The sequence below is a fragment of the Hippopotamus amphibius genome, chromosome 5, assembly GCF_030028045.1.
Source record: "Hippopotamus amphibius kiboko isolate mHipAmp2 chromosome 5, mHipAmp2.hap2, whole genome shotgun sequence".
Lineage (NCBI taxonomy): Eukaryota > Metazoa > Chordata > Mammalia > Artiodactyla > Hippopotamidae > Hippopotamus > Hippopotamus amphibius.
The window spans coordinates 8,085,887-8,108,912 of record NC_080190.1 but is presented as its reverse complement, the minus strand read 5'-3'; the positions used below and the strand labels follow the sequence as shown (position 1 = coordinate 8,108,912).

The window sequence follows — 23,026 nt, the reverse complement described above, 5'->3', positions numbered from 1 at the left end:
GAGAGGCAGTGGCTCCTGAGGCCCGGCTTTCTCAATCTCCCCTGTGTTCTCAGCCTTCAAATTCTGGGACTTGGCCAGCAGGAGGGAAGAAAGGGTGACACAGAGGGCAGGGACTGTGGTGAACCTGGTCCCCTGGCTCCACAGGGGCTAAAACAGGCCTGTGGGCCATCTGGCTCCCAGCCAGGACCAGCATGCGTCCTGAAGCCAGAGATGGGAGACGGGAGCAGGACCTGACTGTGGCGGGGAGGGCTCCAGCATCAGTGATGGGCGAGCGGCTAAGCCTGTGATGAGCATCCACCCTGGGCCAGGCTCGGCTCACTCAGTCCCCCCGCAGCCTGGGTGCTGGACGCATCACTGCCATCCCAGCAAAGCTGGAGGTGCCCACCTGCAGCGGTGAGACACAGCCCTCCCACCCCGCACCCTCAGCCCAGATGGGGTCTCAAAGGCTGTCATCTGCCACCTCTGCTCCTTGGGGATTCACGCGGGGCCTGGTTGTTAAGCCCGTAGGTTCTTTCTCTTGGGTCTGTCTGCCTCCTGCAATGTCAGCTCCATGAGGGCAAAGGCCCCCTGGCCGTTCAGGGTGTTTTCCAGCCCCAGAGCCCAGCAGGGCACCTGACACTAAGTTTGTGCTCAGCAAACTCTTATCAAGTGTCCTGGGGTCAGGCCAAAGTCAACACCTGGCCCCAGGATGCCAGCCCCCTCCGAAGGCTTGAGGAACTGAGTTTCATTTCCTTTCTGGGCTGTATTAGCCCATGCGGAAGCCCTGACTCTTTGGCAGAATACACATTTGAGCCTGCCGTGTGATGCTTTGAGATTTTCCCCATACTGTCGTAAAAATTAAAAATTCATCTCGTGAAAAATAAAAGGCAAGTGTAACTAACAGGGAAAGGTTGGCTCAGTTGCCTGAAAGCTGATGGAGACCGGCTCACTGTACCGCTGGAGAGCCTTCCAGCCGCCACCTCTGTGCAGAGGACATACTGAGCTCAGATCAATACATTTATTTCTGTCCCACCACCTACCCCACCAGGTACAGGCCACAGCCAAGACATGGCTTCTTCCTTACCTGCGGGGATGCTTTCAACACAGTTTGCTTGGAGGCAGTCTCTCAAGCCTAACTTTCATTCCAACTTCTCCTTGGTGGCCTTCAAGTAACAGATGACTAGGCTCGCTTGAAGAGGTTGCGATGTTCAGTCTCCTTGGCTATGCCCACCCCTCTTAGGAGCTGGAGGTAGGACCCCAAATCACATGCCCTAAAGGTGATGGTGCACAGGGTTACTTCGTGCAGCTTACGATTTCTACACCAGGGGCGGATTGTATGACTTTGCACTGAAGTTTAAGCAGCACCAATAGCTCTGGCATCTCTGCATTTCCTCCTGTGACCCCTGTCTGTCCTCTCGATAAAATCATTCTACCATCCCTATCTGGGAACGTACGCATCATTGATCAAAGCACGTGCATGCACGCACAGAGTGGTTCCACACCCACTGAGACACGTGACAACATACATGAGGATGAGACCTTGAGGACCTTCGTGTCACTCGAGGCCCCACATACAAGAGATGCGTGGTAGGCTGCCTCACTGGGCCCAGTTCTTCACTATGTGGTGACCTCATGCTGAGCAGGGTACACCTCCCTGCCCCTTGACTTGGGGCTTGACCATGGGACTCGCTTTGGCCAAATGGGTGTTGGATCAGACCCACAGGCCTGGAGCCTGAGGTGTGCTGACACAGAGGGGTCTGCTCTCTCACTCTGGAGATCCGTCAGGAGAAGATCACCCTCCAGGAACCACTGCCCCTTCAGCCTGGGCCCCAGAATGAGACACATATAGCAGACCACGTGCCCTGGTGACTGTAATCCAAGTAGGATGCATGAGAGGAGGGCACACCTAGTCCCAAACTGCGGCCTGGACCCTTAAGCCCAGGGCCAGGAGCCGAAAGTCCAAAGCAGTCCAGCTGAATCGCAGCTGACCTAAAGACCAATGAGTAATTGTCATTTTAAGATATTGACCTTTGGAGGGGTTTGTTATACCGCAGAAATATGACAATCGTTGACATACAATATCCAAGTTCAAAGTCTGCACAGACACTCAGATCACACCCTGGTGCTCATGTGGAACACACTCATACACACACACACACACTCATTTGCAGTGAACATTAAATGTCACCGTTCCAGGAACTAGGATGATCTCCCCTGCTGGCCTGTGGTCCTCCTTCTCTGATGCTTTCAGAGCCACCATCCGGACACTGCCTGGTCCTCCAGAGGACAGTTTTGTCTGGAGCATCTGCGCAGCTCAGAACTCTGTACCCTCTATCTTGTCAAGTTGTTCTCACATCCTTTCCGCCAAGGAAGCGTTGCTTTCGAAGCCCAGGCAGCTTGTTTTTTCCCCTCTTCTTACCCCAGGCAGCTTGTTTTTTCCCCTCTTCTTACCCCAGTTGCTGAACGCCTGTCAGACTTGTGACATCCCATTCTCCCGAGGGGAAAAATTATAGCCGGTTGTATGCAAACGAATTCACAGAACACGTATCTGTCATGTCTTGTGTTGGCGGCCCTTCTGATGGGCCTGCTTTTCTCACTGTCATCACAGCTGCTCTACAATGAGTTGTAAACTGACCTGTCCTTTTATCGGAGGGGAACGTGTGGACCTGCTCTTGGTCGCAGCCAGTGGAAGAAGAAAGCCAGGGCTGGGAAAGACCCTGCCCCTCCGTCATCTCAGAGCCCAGAGCAGGGGAGCCGGGCCCTTGAGAGCTGGCTGGGTGGGCAGGCTTCCCGACTTCCCAGTGCGGCAGCTCAAACACACAGCAGCAGCATCACCTTGGACAGGCCTTGGAGGGGCCTGAGAAAGCCCGTCAGCCTTAGAGACCCATTCTCAGGCCCCTCCCTGCTTAGGAGGATTGGATGCCATCTGCACAGGGGACCACATCCCAGTTCTCGGGAAGTATTTGTTGGTATGATTTGTGGCAAGCCCAGGCAGGGGTTTCACCCTGGGAAACCAGTCTTGACAATCTGTGTGGTGAGGGCAGGTGTGCGTAGTCCCACCACCCCAGGATGTTCAGGGAGGACCACACTGAGAGACGATTTTAACCTGAGTCTTAGTGATGTGTAAAGATTTCCAGGTGAATGCTGGGGAAAGGGATTCCAGGGGAGGGAGTGGCATGTGCAAATAGCACGGAGGATGCGAGAGTCTGGGGTTCAGGGTGAGGTGAGAGCAGGGTGACTGGGAAGGCTGTGGGGATGCAGCTTAGGAAGACTGTTGAGGCTGCACCATTAAAGTTCCTTTGGAGCCAGACTAATGGGTTTGGACATTTTCCAGTTGGCAATAGGGAGCCACGGAAAGATTTTAGAGACAAGGATAGACTTGCTTTCTCATAGGATCCTCCGGCCACAGGTAGAAGCTGGATCAGAGGGAGGTGGGCCCAGAGGCTGGAAGGGCAGGGACAAAGATATGGGGAAGAGATGGCAAGGGCCTGGCCTGACCAGGTAGCCTCAGCGGCAGAAGGCGGGGACGAAGCCAGGTTTCTCTCTCCACTTCTGCCTGCCTTGGTTTGCTCACCATCTGTGAAGATGAGCCGGAGCCCACTGCTGAATTAGAAGATCATCTGCTTCTCCGTCTCCTCCATCCTCGGCATCAAAAATATCACATTCTGAGACAGGTGATTTCAATGCCTCTGGGGTTTGTCCCCCACCCACTTCCCTGGCTAACACCTTCATCCAGGCCCTTGTCAGCTCAAGGGGTCTCTGTCTACAGGGTCTGGACCAAACAAAGTCCAGATCCTTGGGATCCCAGTTCCCCTTGGTACCTGTATCTTTCTCCTGCTTCCAGAGAATATTTTTTGGGCAGCATAGCACATTAGGGCCTTGAGCATTTGGGGCTGTAAGAAGTGAACAGCACAGAGGGGTCTCTGGCCTCTGGGAGTCACCCCTCCAACGGGAAGGTAGATGTTAAACGCGCTGCCGTCCAATTAGCAGCGCACACCCCTGGGAGGAGGGGAACGGAGAGCCCCATGCCAGTGCAGCATCTCAGGGGAACTAGTCCTGAGCACTGAATGTTCAGCTGAGGCCTGGGGGGTGCCTGGGAACCATGCAGAGTGAGGCGCAGCACATGGAGGGCTCTGGGGAGGGAAAGAGCTTGGAGAAGAAGACATGCAAAATGAAAGACCAGATAGAGATAGGCCGGGAGTGGGGTGTCTAGACCATAGGAAGGATGAAGAAATCTCCTGAGGAGCAGGAAAAACAGTGTAGAATTCTACCTCCAAAAGATTTGTCCACCCAGAACCTCAGAAAGCAATGTTATTTGGAATAAGGGTCTCTGCAGATATAGTTAAGCTAAGGATCTTGAGGTTGGAGTGACGTGGCCACAAGCCCAGGGATGCCTGGGGCCACCAGAAGCCAGAAAAGACAAGGAAGTATCTTCCTCTAGGGAGTTCAGAAGAAACACAACCCTGCTGACATCTGGATTTGGAACCTTGGGCCTCCAGAACTGTGAAAGAATAAAATTCTCTTGCTTTGAGCTACCAAGTTTGCGGCAATTTGTTGCCGCAGTCTCAGGAAACTCGCACAGCCATTGAAAGATTCAAAACCACAATGGTACACACGAGGGGACTGGCAACGTGTGCAAGCCTCCCAGACCCCACCATGCCTGCCCACACTGGATATTAATCTGATGACCACCCAAGTCTACCCCTAGAGAGCAGAGAGAGTCCCACAGGTCTGCAGCAGGACACCGTGGCTTGAGAGAGGCCAGGCACCTCCTGCCCCAGTGTGCGGGGGAAGGAGGGTGGAGCTGGCGCTGGGCGAGCCTCACTGGCTCACCCATCCTCAGAAGGGGCAGGCAGCTGCGGGCAGTGGTGATGTGCATCCGGCCAGCTGGGGCACCCCGGTGTCCTCCAGCCTCCGGGAGGGCCAAGAAGGACAGTAGTCAGGGAGAGAGCAATGGACCCTGAGTCACCCCAGTGTGAGAAGAGTACGGGGAGGAAGGTTGAGGTTGGAGGGGTGCCCACCCCCAAGCAATAGGAACATGAATAAGAAGGACGTGCCTGCTGACTTCTTGAGCTGGCTGCCAATGCAGGGCCGCTGGACCCCAACTGCGTGGTCCTCACTCCTCAGACACCTGCTGCCCTCAGTGGAGCATGCCTGAAAACTCACCGTGAGGGACCCTCCACGCCAGCCCCACAGCCAGGGATTCTCAACCCAGTCCTCGCCCAGTGTCCAGGCCCCCACCAGGGCAGGGAGCAGGGAGAGCCAGGCAGTCCAGAGGCCTCAGTGAGACAAGTCAAGAACCCCTTCAGGCTCAGTTTCTCTGTCTGTGAAATGGGCACAGGACACCTGACAAGTCCCTGTGGAGAGAGATTTTGTTTCTGACCCACCTGCCTCTTCTTCCTCATTTTCCCCTCCTCTTAGTCTGGACCCCAGCATCTCATGCCCCCAGACCTCACCCTAGATGCCTGCTCCTGGCTCCAGACCACAAACTCCAGATCCGCTAGAATCTACTCACTTTCATAGTTAGAGATGATTGAATTCAACAGTATAGTTATTTTAAAAATAAAAACAAACCAACCACAAATATGGGGCAACAGCAATATATTTCACACTGCCCTTCACTTCCTGAAAAGCCTTCATTACTGTTTCCAAAAATACACACCCAGACTCATTAATGGTCTAAGGAAAAATAGGGCCGGGGTCTCCGGTCCCCGGTTCCTCCGCTGAGCAGGGGTGTCTCCCTGTCCTGGAGCCCCTGTGGAGACAGGGAGTCCTCTCCAGTGATCTGTTTACAGGGCACTTGTGTGCAGGGGGTGGCAGGCAGGGGTGGGCTTGCGTTGCAGCTCAGGCCAGAGCAGCGGCATTCACAGCGGCGGAGAGATGCTTCCCAGGAGGGGACCCTACCTGTGACCCTCATTTGCAGCCATCACTTTGGATTTTATTCCAATTCCTCTTGTGTTTCCTCCTCTTGTGGAAGCCTGTCTGGCCCTGGAGAAGCAAAGGGCCCTTCCACTGCCCCAGCAACCAAGAATGCCTCTGCTACTCCCAGCACCCAGGGGACCCCAGGGTCCTCCCCCAGGCCCAGGAAATCCTTGTCTCCCCTCAGGGTCCAGAGCCTGCTTACTCTCCACTCCCTGCCTCAGCCATGGTGAGGTCCTTGTCTCAGGTGGCCTGAATCAACCTCAGAATCTTCCAGAGCTTGCCTGAGAGGCATGGGTGAGTCATTCCCATGAGAGGGGATCCCAGGACTGGGGGATTCTGGCAAGGGCATCCTCCAGGGTGGTCCAAGGAGGTGTGCCTGCCTTCTCTCCCCTCCCCACAGACTAAGGGCCAAAGCCTTGGTGATGCATAACACGCCCCGACCTGGGCCACCAGCTCCTACATCGCCCCTGGCATCCTCTGCGCCTCACCCCACCACGCCAACCCAGCGGGGCTGCCCAGCTTGAATATTCTCCTGGTGTGCTCCTGCCCCTTCCTCTCAGTTTTCATACACATAGTGTGCTCTCCCAGTGCCCACCCCCTACCCCAGGCACACCTGATCTTCAGCACCCACTTCCTGTGCCTGCGGACAGAGTCAGCCTCGTCTTCCCAGGGGCCTCTCTTGTCCCAATGGGCACCATCATCTAATCACAGGAGCAGACTTCCTGCGAGCACCATCTCACAACAACCCTCTGGGTTGGATGCTTTTATTACCCCCATTTTACAGATGAGGAAACCGAGACCCACAAAGGGGAATGCATTCCAAAAGCCACCAGCTAGTAAGTGTTGGGGTTGGGATGCAAACCCATTCCCATGCAAACCATCTGACTGCAGAGTTGGTTTCGCTTTTCTCTGTCGCCTCTGGGAGAGCCTGGCCCAAGTGGGCTGGTGTGCAGGTGCCGGCACGCCCCTTGGAGAAGGGCCCCTGATGACTTCTGTCCACCCCTGAAGCAGCACCGGGATACAGCTACATGGCGGGCTGGCAGCGGTAATCAGGTTGGCTGCTCCCAAGCAGTGTGTGCATCCTTGGCAGCTGCTCCAACCACAGCAGAGAGGACAGTGGAGCAGGCCCACATCCCTACGCCTGCTTCCTGCTGCGCCCAGGCCTGGGTTTGCTCTTTTCATCAGCTCCAAAACTCCAGTGCCCAGAGAAGCACAGTAAAGATGATTTTGCTCTGCACTCAGAACTCCAACTCCCAGACCGATGAGGAGGCTTCCTCTGCCGTGAGAGGAGGAAATGGGCCTCTGATGGTTTTCGTCGGCCATGACTGTCAGAAGAAGTCTAACAGACATCCTGTCACCGAGAGCGTATCCTCTCAGATAACCCGTGGTTAGGATGCTGTAGGCCAGTGGAGCATAAACCTTGGGCATTACATTTTTATTCCTATCTGTGCACGATAAGCCTGCGTGGAGCTAAGATGCATGGAAGAGTCACGCAGTGTCTGCGCTCCTGGTCCAGCAGGGTGAGCGGGGCAGGGGGAGCCCCGTTAACCCTAGAACAGTTCTCCCTGCACAGGGCTGCTGGGCTGAAGGGGAGAGTCAGGGACCAGGAAGCATGGTGCCAACAGCTGTGGCACGTGGATAGGCGACAGGGCAGGAAGATCCTGTCTGCTCTGGGAGAGACCATCTGCCATGATCCCTGCAAACTCCCCACACTCTCTGCCAAACCATTTCCATGATGGTGCGCAGGGAATAAGGAACAATTATTGAGCACCTACTGTGTGCTGAGCTCTTTATGTATTCATGTTATTTAATTCTCACCATAACCGGGAAACTTGGTTCCATTTTTCAGAGAGGAAAGCTGAATTCGGATGGTGCAGTGACTGGCTCAAAGCCAGGCAGCCAGGAAGTGATGCTGTCGGTTGAATTGTGAATTCAGCTGCAAATAAGAGAAAAATTCAACCAACAGTGGCTTAGAAAATAGGGAGCCATTTTTCTCACACTTGGCTAAGTCTGGAGGTAGCCAGCCTCAAGTGGCAGGAAGGCTAGAGAAACTCCCGTGGGTGGGAATTTCTGTGCTTTTAAGGCAGGACTGGACCTGCTCTCCCTGGGAGGAAGGGGTCTCTGCCTGTGACCTATAGTCAGCATGCTTCACAAGGCATCACTGCCCCAGGATGGGCTCGTGTGACTCACACTAAAGGGCAGGACCACCAGAAGGGCCAGCCACTACAGTGCTGAAAGGCTCTCACTCATGACTCCCTGGGAAGACACTTTCCCACAACAGCGCCTGGAGACCACCCTGCACCCCATCAGTCAAAGGCATTTTACAAGCAGTGGCCTTGATGTGCCCAGTTCTGCAGGGCCCCTTCCCGATTCACTCCCCACACCACTGTGAACGGACCCAGGCTTCCTCCTGGAAGGGTCTAGCTCCCCTTCTAGAGTTCACGCTCCTTGAAGGCAGGCATGGAGTCACGCATCTTGCATCTCCCCGACAGGTCCTGGGAAAGAGAGGTGTATCCAGCAGCCCCAGTAAAGGGTGATTTTTCAAGCAGTCTCACCAAAGAGGCAGTTCAGATGGGCTTGCCTGTGGGGAAGCACTAAAGTAATTAGGAGCCTAATTTTTTCATTACTTTCAAAAAACTCATATGTGATACATAGTAATTATTGAAATGTCAAAATTAAGGTAAAGAAACATAATCACCACTGATATGTTTTGATATATATCTTTCCAGTCTTTCTTTCATACATATTCAGGCACAGATTTTTTAAAAACAAAACTGAGATACTATTGTCCGTTCTGTTTTGTCTATTTACAGAGACATAAAATGTATCATAAACATTTTTCCATATCAGTCATTGTTCTCTTGCGAAAACATTTTCAGTGACTGGCTAGGGCTCCGTTGTACGCATGCTCATAACGTATATCACCCACTCCCGAGTGCTGGCTTTAAATGTATTTTTTTAAAACTGTCTTGCTGTTCTAAACCACACTTGAACCCGTGTCCTCATACGTCTATCTCAGAACACATCTTGAGTTCTTTTCCAGGTAAATTCCTAGAAGCAAAATTGTTGGGTCAGAGGGTAAGTACATTTTAAAGGCTTCAGTACGTGTTGCCAAATTGCCCTCCAGAAAGATTAGGTCAGTTTGTCCTACCAGCAGATGAGAGTGGGAAAGTCATCTATTTAAATATTAGCCGTATTCTTGGCTCTTTCCAACTTAAAAAAAAAAAAAATTTCCCTCCAGGAGTCCTACAAGGTTAATGAATGTATTCATTCCTTGTGGGTAAATCATTTGTGAAATGAAAACATCACTTGGAATATTGTAACATCTGAGGATTGTGACGGGGTCGCAGTAAACACTGGGCAGGAGGTCAGGTATAAGGGGCAGTATTGCTTCTCCTGCAGACCTGGCCACATTTGGGAGGAGATTATACTTGGATATTTCAGAACTTGTCAGTTTGGGGGCCCTGCTGGGGATCTCCCAGGTATCTACAATGTTGGTCACATCTGTGGGCCAAACTAGCAGAGGACTGCTCCAGCCCCGCCAACGCACCAAGGCCAGGATCCACTGAGTGGATGGGTCAGCCCAGGAGCAAGGGGGTCTAATTTCAGAACCTAAGGAAGGGGCACCTAAAGATAACAGACAGGGCTGTCTTAGGGTGTGTGATTGGGGAGGGATAGAGGGTAGAGGGTTGAAGAGATGCTCAAAGGAAAGAGCTGGGACCCCAGGCTTTGGGCTTCCTGCCCAGATAACACTGTTGGCCCCCGCTATTCCAAGCACTGGATGAATTTAAAATTTTTTTGAGCAAAGCACTCCGAAGCTCTGGATCTGGGCAGGGGCCCCACTCACACAGGTCTAAGGGTGGAACTGATGATGGATTTCCCTAGGAGACCCATGATGGGTAAGCCAACTGCCCCTTATCTAATGGGTAAAACCAGGCACAGGATGACTCGCCCAGGACACTGCTCTCCATTGCTTCGAGTCTGGGAGAAGGCGAGGAAGAAAGATAAACAGGTGCTTACTGACTCCCAGTGTCCAGGGAAGGATACAAATGCCAAAGAGGGGGCGGTTTTAGCCACGTGCTGTTGGATGGAAGGACCAGGATATCGTGGGCAGGGGAGCATTTGAGGCAGGCCTTCAAGAATGGATAGATTTTAATTTGGAAAGATACATGCACGGCAATGTTCACAGCAGCACTATCTACAACAGCCAAGACGTGGAAGCCACCTAAATGTCCATTGACGGATGAATGGATAAAGAAGATGTCCTATATATATGTAATGGAATTAGCCCTAAAAGAGAATGAAATAATGCCATTTGCAGCAACATGGATGGACCTAAAGATTATCATTTTAAGCGAAATAAGTCAGACAGAGAAAGACAAATATCATATGATATCACTTTTCTGTGGAATCTTAAAAATGATACAAATGAACTTATTTACAAAACAGAAATAGACTCACAGACATAGAAAACAAACGTACAGTTACCAAAGGGGAAAGTGGGGGGTCAGGGGAGAGATACATTGGGAGTTTGGGATTCACATATACACACAACTATATATCAAACAGGTAAACCACAAGGACCTAGTGTATAGCACAGGAAACTCTACTCAATATCTTATATATATACATACACACACACACACATACATACAACTGAATCGTTTTGTTGTACACTTGAAACTAACTCAACATTGTGAATTAAATATGCCTCAATTTTTTAAAAAAGGAAAAAAAATGGATAAATTTTGTCAGGTGGAAGGATAGGCGAGGATTCCACCTCCATCCATGGAAGATGGTGAGAGGATGGGAGCCTGGAGAAGTGGTCCACCCCGTCTACGTGGCTCTAAGGAGCCTGGGCTTTCTCTATGGGCAGCAGGGAGCCAGCAGTGATTTTTGAGGAGAGGGCTTTTGGTTTAAAGTTTTCCCTTGAATCCAAGCAGCGTAAATTATGGGAGAATCCACATTTGCTTCAGAGCCTTATTAAAGGTACAAAAGAAAAAGTGACAATATTCTTTTTTTATCATTCATGGGAATTGGTAACAAACCGTGAACAAAGCTATGCTAAGACTGTTTTGTTTGTTTGTTTGTTGACTGTTGCTTTTAAACGTATTTTGTCTTCTCCATTTCCAGAGGGAAAATAACTAGAAAGAGATTTCCTCCAGGGCCTATGCCCTTCACCCCAAACTCCAAGGCTATTTTGATACTTGCTCAAAGATGTCCACTTTGGACAGAGACAGCAGATATTGACTGTGTTGAAGCAGGGACTGGTTCCAAAGCTGTAAATTCCCAAGACCCTTGGGACAGAGAAAGCAATTAGGAGTTGTGCAGAGTAAGGACGGAGGTCCTGGTGGCTACAGTCAAGAAGAAATCAGACCTCATTTCATCAGCATCACCATCACTTTCCCATTTGTGACTCCCCTGCTGATGCGGAGAGCTTGAAAGCTCTGTGATGGGAAGGAGTGGGTTCTGCCTGTCAGAGGGTCTCTCATCACCCAGGGGTGGGGAAGAGGAGGACAACAGCCATTGGTGCTGCCGTGGGAGGAGAGGTGCACACCCAGCCAACAACTGTAACTCTTGGGGCTCGCTGAGCAACTAGCCAACTGGTCTACCTGACACCTTCATCACAATTTCTCTATCATGTAGAGATATTATCTTTCCATGATCTACTGTCTCAGGTCTTATAAGTCCCAGAATCTGAGACTGGAGGAGCTGGGAGGATATAAGAGATCCGTATGATACAGTCCAACCCCCTTCTATCCACTCCAGTCTACAGATGGGAAGCCTTTGTCTAAGCCGCCTCCTGAGCTTTCTCTCTTCACCTATGACTAATCACCAAGTCTTCACTTTCTCTCTTGGCCATAGTGCCAGTGGCTACCCTGCCCTGTAAGCTCCATGCTAGACGCTGTGCTAAGGGCACTGCGTGATAACTCTAGACAGCACATCAGCTTGCCTTTCATGCACTCAAGGAAACTGAAGCTTAGTAACCAAAGCTCAGAGAGGTTACCCAGCTTGGCTGAGATTACACAGCTGCTCACTGTCACTAGAATCTGCGCTCTGCTTGGGTGTCCACATGCTCCCACCGCATGATATGTGTTGTTCAGATGGGAGACTCGGCACAGCAGGTTTCTAGGAGTCAGTCACATTTTTTTAGAGGCTGACAGTACTACGCTTGTGTCTAACCCAAATCTCTCCTGAGCCAAGGAAAGCCCATCTCCTTTTGGGTCCTTCACTGACACAGAAGGCAGATGAGTAAACACCAGCAGCCAGGGGCTGCTTCCAAGCACACCAATGCCCCCCACCTTGGCCTCCAAGGCACGGCTAACCCAAACCCTCCATGCCGCCCGTGCCTCCTCCAGCCTGGGTCAGAGCCAAGGCCAGCAATCAACGGTGACTCTGCCCTTACACACGCAGGCCTCCAGTCCACGCCCAGCAGGTGAGAGAGCCTGTAGCCATGAGGACACTGGGTTCTGCCTTCCCTCCCCTGGAGGCTGGGGACCCCTCCTCCATCCCCAGAAGCTGACTGTCCTTCCTGTTTCCTATTTTTTTCCCTGAGACACCAGATTTGCTCACTGTCCTTTCCTGGGCCCCACCCCCAACAACTTCACTCCTAACCTGGCCCTGTCCCAATAGCACAGGGAGAACCAAGGCAGGATGGAGATTTGACAGCATGGATTTTGGAGCCAGAAAGGTGGGAACTACTGCTCCACCAGGTATTGGCTCTGGGGACTCAGGCAAGTGACTTACCTCCCTGAGTCTGAGTCTGTGTCCTTGACCACAGGAAGCTGTTGTGATGGAGAAACAAAATAACACGTGTGACTGTGCATTGGTCCAGGGCAGGGACCCAACGCTTCAGATTCGTTTCCATTAGTATATGTCCCAATGGAACCCAAAGAGATTGAATGAAGTGATAAAGTACTGAACACAGTTCCCAGCACTGACAGACGCTCAACGAACTGAGTCTCCTTTCTTTCTGCCACTGCCTCATTCTTCATTTTGGTTTTTGATTGAGGACAGTATGGTGGAATTCTATGCCAACGACCGCAGCCTATCTCAGAAGCTGGGGTGGGAGTGGGTGTGGTGGGCGAGGCTGGGCAGGTCAAGGCCAGGCCTCCGGGCTCCTGCAGGCCCCTTGCCCGCCAGAATTCTGGGCTCAGCATGGCCCTGAAGCAGCCAGGCTCAAAGCACGCGAGCAGATGCCGTCGGTGCGTGGCATCTGCCGGCCCATCTCCTGTCTGCACCTGCCCTCTGGGGAGCCTCCCAGATCTCCCTCCACAGCTCAGGCTGCACTTTAACATCCATTTCATCAATTCCATAACCTTGTACTCTTACTAAAAATAAAACCCGAACAGCAGGGTCCCCGAGAAAGGGGAGCTCTGGGCTAGAGGGCAAATTCCTCCTTTCCTGGTTTGGTCTAAGGCTCCCAGGGGAGACAGCAGGGCTGGGAGCCCCCACAAAATCTCCTGCATCCAGGAGGGTTGGAGGGGCCGTGCCACTAAGTGGGGTCCCACGCAGGGTGATGGCAGGGTTCCCGCCCCTCCTTGGCACTAGCTCTCTGCTCTGTCTTGTTTTCCTCTCGCTGCAGACGGCTCTGACAGAGGCCTTTTCACTCTAGCCCAGTCTCCCCACAACATAAAACCATTGACTGATATCAAAATGGTCACCTCACTTGGGCCTTCATCATTTTTCAGTTTTCCGAGCGGCTGCCTCCAGCACGCTGTATTACAGGGGAGGACAGAGCTGCAAGGGGCATCCAAGAGGCTGTCTGCTCGGCCCTGATGTTTGTCGGGGTTGCTTATGGAAAAGTCCACTTTCGATGTTCACAGCCTTCTTCCAGAAGGCAGCTGACTGGGGGAGTTCAGCGTACAAGCCTGGGAGTGGAAAGGACCTGGGTTTGTGTGCTGGCTCTGACGCTTGGGGAACCTCATCTCTTTGGCCTCTATTTTTCATCTGTAAAATGGGGATTATAAGGTAAGAGACAGGGATCCTAACTTGTGGGCTGATGTGAAGGTAATGTGAGATACTGCATCCAAAGTACTCAGCCCAGAGTGACCATGTCCGTGTGTTTTCTTTATAGTCATGAACATGCTTACTAAGAGCAGTTTTTGAGCAGGACTTGGGGGAAAGCATTCTTTTCCTTCTTGAATGTAATCAGGAAGTTACTCTCAACCCCACCCCATCCTCCCACATGTCATCACCATCACTCGGGTTCACACAGGAAGGTGTCTGGTGGTGGGCATCATCCAAAGAACGATGAGAGAACACAGAACATAGCCACCTCTGGGGAAGCAGAGATACTGGTGAAGTTCATGCAACCGGTAACAGGTGCTGTTAAGAGAGAATGACCCCCTGCACCCAAGGTGAGGTCCAGCGTCAGGATAGGACAGGGAAGCTTCATGAAACAACCCAGCCTAGTGGAGACAGGGTCCTGAAGGAAGGGAGGTCTTGGCAGAGCAGTTAAAGCAACGGAGGCATTTTCCATGTGCAGGAAGGTAATGGAATATCTTAGCTAAGAGCCCAGGTTCCAGATGCAGACAGCCCCCATCACATGTCAGCTCCACCACCTACCAGATGGACTATGTGAGGAACCGGTTTGGGTCTCCGTTCTTTCTCTATGAAAAGAGGATAATAACAGAGCCCTTCTCTCAGGGCTGCCATCAGGACTTACTAAGCACGTTCATGTGAAGCTCTGAGCACAGCACCAGGCACATCAGTAAAAGGAGCCACCAGGCAAGCCCAGGTGGAGATAAGTCACCATCCAACTCTCTCTCTTCTCTGATGCCAACCTCCTCCCAGGCCGCCCTTCCCTGGCCAATTAATCCTGACCTCCCTCTGTGCCTCACCCTCAAACAACTCTACCTGTGCCGCCACCCATCCCCCATTCTTCAACCTCCAGATTGGCACATGAGGGAAATTCTAAAATCTGCACATTTTAACTAGCCATCCAATTCCATCTCCAGTATAATGCATAAACTTGCCAGGGAGTGTCTAATTTCTACTAGTATACCCCTTGTGACAGAAAACTCACTACTTTCCAGGGCAGTGCGTGGCATCTCTGGCAAGTTCCAGAAAGGTCCATCCCCTGTAGCTTTTGCCCATTGGTTGTCATCAGTTCAGCTGAGCAGCTACTCTGTGCCAAGCCCTGTGCTGGCCATTTATTCACAACAGCTGCCAGGAGGGACGTGGGCATTTATTCACAACAGGTGCCAGGAGGGACGTCATTCACAGGCTAGAGCAGAAAGCAGCGCAAAGCAAACCAAACCTCTGCAGATGGTGATGAGAGATGTAATGGAGGAGGCTGAGGCTACAGAAGCAGAAAACTGGGTCACTCATGAGTCCAGTAAAGAGATGGGGAAGAAAATTCTTAGCAGAGGGAACGGCAGAGAAAAGGGCTCTGGAGTGAGGGAACCTGATATGTCCAAGGAAGGGCGAGAGTTTCTGACCGAGTGGACTCTGAGGACGGGGCCACGAGAGTAACTCAGACGAGGTGAGCAGGGTCAAATCCTCCTGGGCCAAGTAGGCCTGGTAAGTCGGTGAAGAACTTGGCTTTGGGCCCCTGGAGCCCATGAGAATTGTCAGCAGAAGGAATTCCCTGGCGGTCCAGTGGATAGGACTCCACGCTTCCATTGCAGAGGGCCTGGGTTTGTTTCCTGGTTGGGGAGCTAAGATTCCAGAAGCCAAGCAGCAAAAAAAAAAAAAAAAAGAAGTTGTCAACAGACTACTGACTTGGTCCATTTGATTGGACTGTGTTCAGAAAGAACTCTGAGAGCAAGAGAAGGGAGCATGGAAACAACTGTGGAAGCTGGAGAGGAGGTGGGGTGACTTCCCGCCATGGATAGGGGTGTGGGGACCAGGGCAATGGCCCAGGGGAGGGGAGCAGGGCTGGCACCCAGTGACAAGCAAAAAAGCAGCAGTGCAGGCTACGCTCAGCCCTGGAGGCGACTGATTCCAATTTGTCCGTTGCTGCCCCCAGAGCAAGGTTCATTGCTGCTGCGCAGACCGGCCTCCACCTCCCCTCTGCACCAGCGGCTCCCACAAAGCCTGCACCCCTTACCTCCCTGCAGGTGGGCCTGGAGCTGTCCTTGGTGACAGCGATAGGGTCTCTCTACATCCCCTCATTCCCCTCATTCCCAGGCCCTCGAGATGGAGCTGGAATTTTAATTGAAAGGATTAGAGGTTGCACAGTAAGCTGTGGTGCACAAACAGCTCTGGGTGCTGTCGGCTTTGCATACTGGAACACTTTGGAAAAGGAGCCTGCAGATCCAGGCCTAGTACCTAACAGAGTTTCAGCCTTGTTTTCTGCACAGCAGACCAGATGCCATTCCTCCTGGACCAGGGGTCCACAGAATTGGGCCCTGGCTTTACCCTCTGGGCTCTGGGGTGAACCTTGGTGTCCCCATTTGTAAAATGGAATCTCCGGAGTTCCTTCCAGGGTGAATGACCCTACAACTCTCACCTAAGGGAAAGCCAAACGGCTCCTGGATTCCGCATCCCCATTCCCTGCCTCAGCCCCAGCAAGTCTTCCAGGGCGCTCTGAGCAATAAGGGGGAGCATCACTGCTCCAAACCCCGGCGTGCTGACCCTGTGCTCGGCCGTGTGCCCCCCACCCCAGCATGATCTATGGCTCTGGGGAATCGAAGCGTGGCTCGCAAAATGCTGCAGGCCCGGAGCTGCTGCCGCACATCCAGGAAATGGACCGTGATACACCTAATACCACATTTTAATGGTCTGCAACATCAAAGGCAGAAGGAAGAATCTTTCCTGTGGCGGCAACAGATTAACTCCTTCTTTCCCGGTGTCATCCAGTCTTCCAGTTAGATGAACTGGGGGCGGCCGTGCAGGGCTGGGGGAGCAGCAAAGAGACTCGAGACAGTGCGGTTCTGAAGATAGTAATTGGTTTCCATGAAAGCTTCAGGCGTTTTCCTTTTTCTATGGAATCTGTCAAAATGCTAGAACGTCTCAGCCTTTCCACCAGATTCAGCTCATTTTCCTTTCCTGGACTCCTTCCAAGTCTATCAGATCACCTTCACACCCTCAGTGCTGCCCAGGCCCAGAATTAATAACCCTCCATGAGACAGACAACCTCTCCTGACTGGCATCGGAGTATGTTAAAGGGGCACCGTTAAGTCTCTTAACATTATAATTCTTGTGAAGACTCTGGGGCCAGAAGGGAACCCAGAGACCCCCTGCTCCTCCTGAGGTCCAGAGAACAGAGCACACTCGCTTACCACCCGAAGGTCAGTGTGGATCAGGGACCAGAACCCAAGAGATGTTACTGCTCCCCAAGTGACCTCTTCCTTGGACAACACCACCTTCAGGACCAGACGACGCTTCCAAGTCAAGTCCCTCACCATGAGGGTGCTGGCAAACGCTTAACAACCCACTGCCTGGGGTCATAGATCTGTAGCATTTACCAACTTCTGTGGTGTAAATACTCCCACCATGGCCAGTTTCAAGGTACCAACCTGAGGTCCCTAGAGCAGGGCTGGGAAGAGATGCTAGTAGCTCACCATCACATAGTATCACACAGAGACGAGAGACTTAACCTCAAAAGCATGGATCAGAGCAAAATAATTAGCAAGTGATGTAGTTGTTTTGTTTTTGTTTGCTTGTTTTGTAGCAAGAAGGAAGGAAATATTTAATGCTTTTTTTTTTCTAGGAGTCAGTAGAGTCCAGGAATAAGTCCCAGGGGCAAAGGTCAGCCCAGGATGAGGCAAGTCCGGGAGGAGGCCCAGCCTGCCCTGCAACAGCCCTGGGGTTCAGGACAGGTGGTGAGCCTGGCCTGATGGGCTATTGGGCAGCAGGTTGGGCCAACTGGAGAATGTGGAAGAGTGAGTCCACGCTGCCCTCAGCCATCCCCGAGTTTACACATGGGCACCACAGCCCTACTGGGCCAACCTTCTGTGAGTCAGGAATCATCCCTGCCCGGGGAGAGGCAACCGTTTGCATTCATGTAACGTGATCTAGAGGAGGTAGCTGGCACTGCCTAAGGTAATAACCCTTTGCAGTGTGGGAAACCGTAGTGAGGTAGGTTGGGCAGGCTTTCTTCTCCCCCTAAAGGTGAGCCTTTGCTTCACGGGCAGCACCTGGCAGAGTGGAAGGGCGAGGTGCCAGAACGGATGCTTCTCCAGCAGGCTAAGGGTGGGGTCAGCGGGCGCGTGGGCTGGTCCGTCACGCAGAAATGAAGTTGCCAGTGGCACAGGATGAGGTGGGAGGAGGTGGTGTGTCCCTCCTCGCCCAGACGACCAGAACCAGCCTCCACCTAGCCACCTACCCCAAACGTGTTCCGCCTCGGCTTCCTGACGAACCCCTTGTAGAATGCCCTCCAGGGTAAGGCTCCTGGAAGGGAGGGCCCCGCTCCACCCCAAGTCATCCTCACTTAAGGGTGTAGTAGTTTGTGGGCACAGAGGGCATCTTGCTGACCACGGCCATCTGCTGCTTCCGCCGCACCTCTACCTGCAGAGGGGCACCTGGCCGACGGTACTCACAGGGCACGTAACCCATCGCCACATTCCTCTTCAGGCAGGGTGAGGGGCAGCCACCGGTCACAGCACCAGTCACGGTACCCTCTGTACTCAGGATGGGGTTGTGTGCCCGCACGGGTGCCCCCTCGCACATTAACCCCACACGCCTCCGCTGCACCTTGCTCTGCAGCTGGGGAACAATGAATGAGGCTCCCGGAGGGTCCGTAGAAGCTTGGCGTCGCTTCCCCAACGTCCAACGAAGGCTGCCTTCCACAGGGGTGGTGTGTTTGTCAGTGTTGTTCCCATACAGGAAGAGGCCTGCCTCCAGGCGCAGGCTGTCCCAGGACACCAGCCCAGCCAGCTTCACCTCTGGGTTTTCCAACAGAGCTGTTGCCAGGCGGACCACCTCCGCTGCCGGCACTGAGATCTCCACACCATCCTCTCCTGTGTAGCCACAGCAGGTCATGCGGCAGCCAGACACACCACACACGTCCATCACAGCACTGGTCATGAAGGGTAGTTTCCTCAGATCACCCGCCACGCCAGCCTGTGGCACCTGGGCCACAGCGGGGCCTTGCAGGGCTAGCAGAGCACTATCCATCACCTCCAGGCTCACATCACTGCCCACGTTCTGAAGCGCCCTAACCGTGTTCTGCATGAGGGTCAGGTCCTTCTCCCAGCAGCCAGCATTGGACACCACATACAGGTGTCCCTCAGAGATGTTGGTCACAATCAAGTCACCGAAGATGCCCCCAGCCTCAGTGGTAAACAGCGACCCAGTTCCCTGGTTTGGCTGGAGCTCTGCAATATCTCCAATCACTAGACTCTCCGTCAGCTTCACCCGGTCACAGCCAAATATCTTGGTCTGCAGCATGTGGTCTGTAGAGCAAGCAGTGCTGGCGTGTGTGAATCAACGTGTGAATCAACATGGCTGTCCCAGTACCGCACAGGCAGACTACAGCACGCGAATGTCACCATCTTCCTGCCATGGGCCAGGTGGAAGTCGTAGAGTGGTGTCCTGCGGAGCGCGTCCTGTGGGCGGCTGGGCTCACTGCCACCAAGGCCCCAGACCTCAGCCCTCTCCCTCCCCCACCCTCCAAGATCAGCAGCACAACTCAGCACCCTCTATCTCACCTGTGCACAACTCTCAAGTGACGTTTTGACGATTACTAACTTTTAATAGAATTTAATTATGTTTATATAATTTAATTCTGAATAATGACTGTGTTTAATAATCCGTTCTCAAAATTCCTGAAATTTGACATTGGTTCTCATGAGGCAGTAGGGGTTCACTCCAGTACTGATCTCACAGCTGAAAGCCACTGGCTATCTGTCACTTTTATTAGTCTGGCTGTACCTAGGAAAGGTCCATTGTACTGACTTCTAGGCCCCTGATACGCTCTGCTATGGACAGTCACTGGCCAGAAGGAAGAGCAACTTTGTCCTGCCCAATTGTTGGCAGAATCTTTTTTTTTTTTCCCTCATTAATTAGCTTAAGCAATTGCTCAGCTCAAATGCCATCATCTTTTTTGCTCCCTCCCCCAATGAGATCTGGTCCCTCAGCTCTATGTTCAGCTCCCTGCAGGAAGGGAGACTTGGGCACTAACCACTCATCTTTAAGGTATAAGTGGCCTCTTTCATCTGATAAGCTCCAAGGTGGTCTTTTGTTAAAAAATGTCTCTATCTCACTGACCCAAAAGAGCATGTCTCTAGGTGGCACCTCTGGCTTAGACTCTCTTTTCTTGGGGGTGAAAAAGAGAACCATGAGGTACCCTCCCTTAGGATGGGGAAGGGTCTGGAGGATGGAATGGGGCAGGAGCCCCAGATCCAAGACAGCCTCCAATGATCCCAGCTTTGTGCTAGTGACACTGTGCAGTCCCCTCGCAGTCTGAATAGTGTGGATAGGACATATGAAAATGGCAGAGGAGAACCTCTGAGACTGCATGATAGAAGACCTCATGCTTCTGCCTTGGTTTCCTTGGATGACTCTCTCTGGGAGAAAGAGAGAGTGATCAGGCTTCCCTGGTGGCTCAGTGGTTAAGAATGCGCCTGCCAAGGCAGGGGACATGGATTCAATCCCTGCTCCAGGAAGATCCCACATGCCGTGGAGCAAATAAGCCAGTGTGCCACAACTATTGAGCCTGTGCTCTAGAGCCCGTGAGCCACAACTATTGAGCCCATGTGCCACAACTACTGAAGCCCACATGCCTAGAGCCCATGTTCCACAACAAGAGAAGCCACTGCAATGAGAAGCCAGTGCACTGCAATGAAGAGTAGCCCCCGCTCGCTGCAACTAGAGAAAGCCCACGTGCAGCAACGAAGACCCAGCACAGTCAATAAATAAATAAATAAATTTTAAAAAAAAGAAAAAAAGAGAGAGTGATCACCAGCCACCACGTCACGAGGACAATTCAAGCCGCCCTCCAGAGACGTCCATACAGTTAAGGACTGAGGCCTCCTGCCAATGACTGGCACTAGCTGGCCAGCAATATGAGTGGACCCCCAGCAGCATCCTTCAGTGCCCCACACCACATGAAGCTTTGGGGAGGTAAATACAAAGTAAGCCAAAGTCCCTGCCCTCAAGAGGATGACTCCACAGGGTTTATGCCAGTTAGGAGTACAATAGCTTAAACAGGGTAGACTTTTACGTCTCTTAAGTAAATAATGTCAGAGATGGACAACTAGATCTATCAGGTCTGTGGCCCAGGCTCCTTCTCTCTTATCATTCTGCCATCATCAGCATGATGTCTACCTCTTGGTCCAAGATGGCTGCTTGAGCTCCAACCATCACGTTTCCTTTTATCCAGAAGGAAGGAAGAGGGGATAAAGAAGGGTGCCCCCTCTTCTATTAGAGATAGTTAGTGGATATTGCACACACCCCTTCTGCTTCCCTCCCATGGGCCAGAACTTAGTCATAGGGCCAGTTTTCACTCAGGCAGTCTTCTGCCCAGGTAAAACTCAGGGATTCTAGTATTAAGAAAGGGTAGAATGGGAACTGGTGGGCAACAAACAATTTCTTTCCCGGGTGGTGGCCTCACAGTTCTTCAACAAAGATACTCCTACCTGATGGGCTGCTTTGCTGTTCTTGGCAGTTGTTTAAAGAGCCAGCATTCTTTCCAAACCCTTCATCTAAAGCAGAGCTCACTCTTATTCTCTGCCTATCACCTACTTTTGGGTTACCTCTTAATTATCTGGTCCTGCTTTGAATTCCCAGTTACTGAATATTTGCTGAGTGAATGAATGGGCCAAGTACAGACCCTTCTACGTGTCCCTGAGTCAATAACAGGTTCACACAGGTGCCCCTGATTAGGAAACCACTATTCAAACATTTGCATGCCTATGGCCTAAGCTGACACCATTTCTGAGGCACCTGCAAACCCCTCACCCAGAGCTGTGTGCAAAAATGCAGCACCCACTTCATACCTGCTTTGGCCCAAACACATTCCCTGATTCCAAGGAACCACTGTCTCTTGTCAGCCACATAAAAAAATAAATAAATAATAAGCCAGACATTCTTATGAAGAAGATGAAACAACACAGAAAAGGCGACTCTTTAACTTTCCCAGGAAGCCCAAGTCTCTGCCGACGCACCGTGAAAGCCCCAGGTGAGACATGCAAAGTGTAACCAATCATGTCAAACAACTTTCTGAAGGTCTTTTGTTTTTGTCAAATCGACTGAGAGGTCACAGAGATGCAGACAACTCAGTGGGATCTCAAGAGCTGCAAATACAAACCACATTTGAAACAGAGAAAAGGAACCCCCCCTACGATGTATCTGCGCAAAGTGCCTGTGGCGAGCAGGGTGATCAGAAACTTGGTCCCTCAGCATCAGCAATAGAAAAGCTAGCGATTCTCACAGAAACATGCAGGAACAGCTCTTAACCCCAAAGCAGATGAGCAGAGGAAAGAAATAAAATTCATGGAAACAGAAAATGTGAAAAACGATTCAACTCCATTAGTCATCAACTAGGCTATTTTCATCTTTAAACTGGCAAATATTTTTAAAATAATACTCAGTGCTGGCAAATATGTGAGGAGATGTTCAAAGCACACACTGCTAGTAGAGTGTAAATTTGGACACTTTTCTGGAAAGCTGTTTGGAAACATGCAACCAAAACCTCCAAAATGTGCATAGTCCGTGGATACAATAATTCTACTGTTAATAACTTATTCTAAAAATACTTATTCATTTATTCCACACATAATTTTTTGGTTGTCTGCTATCTACCACTGCTAGATACTAAACATTTGTGGATGAATAAAAAAGACATACTTCCCACCCCTTGGAGTGGGAAATTATAAATGAATTATAAATAATTTATTGAGCAAACATAATAAACATGGAAACAAACCAGTAAATAAATAAGTATAAATTATCCTTGCTAAGAAGGATGTTGTGCTCAGTGGTGGCATAACAGGGTTATTGATTAGATGCTCACAGAAGTTCTCTCTGAGAGGGTGATATTTAAGCTGAGAGCTGAAGGATGAAGAGTCAAGCATAAGAAAAGAGGGGAAATTGGGTTCTAGTAAAGAAAATGGCATATGCAAATGTCCCGAGCTTGGAAAGTTCTTACAGGACTCAAGGAACCAAAGAGGCCAGGACAGCTGGAGCCTGGTGATCCTGAGGGATGTGAGAGACAGCAGAAGAGGAGTGGGACCCA

At 51.5% G+C, this 23,026-nt stretch overlaps 1 pseudogene; it reads right to left on the bottom strand.

Moving 5' to 3' along the window:
• Positions 1–18,276: 18,276 nt before the first annotated feature.
• On the bottom strand, positions 18,277–19,403 carry LOC130854155 (aminomethyltransferase, mitochondrial-like; annotated as a pseudogene).
• Positions 19,404–23,026: the final 3,623 nt, after the last annotated feature.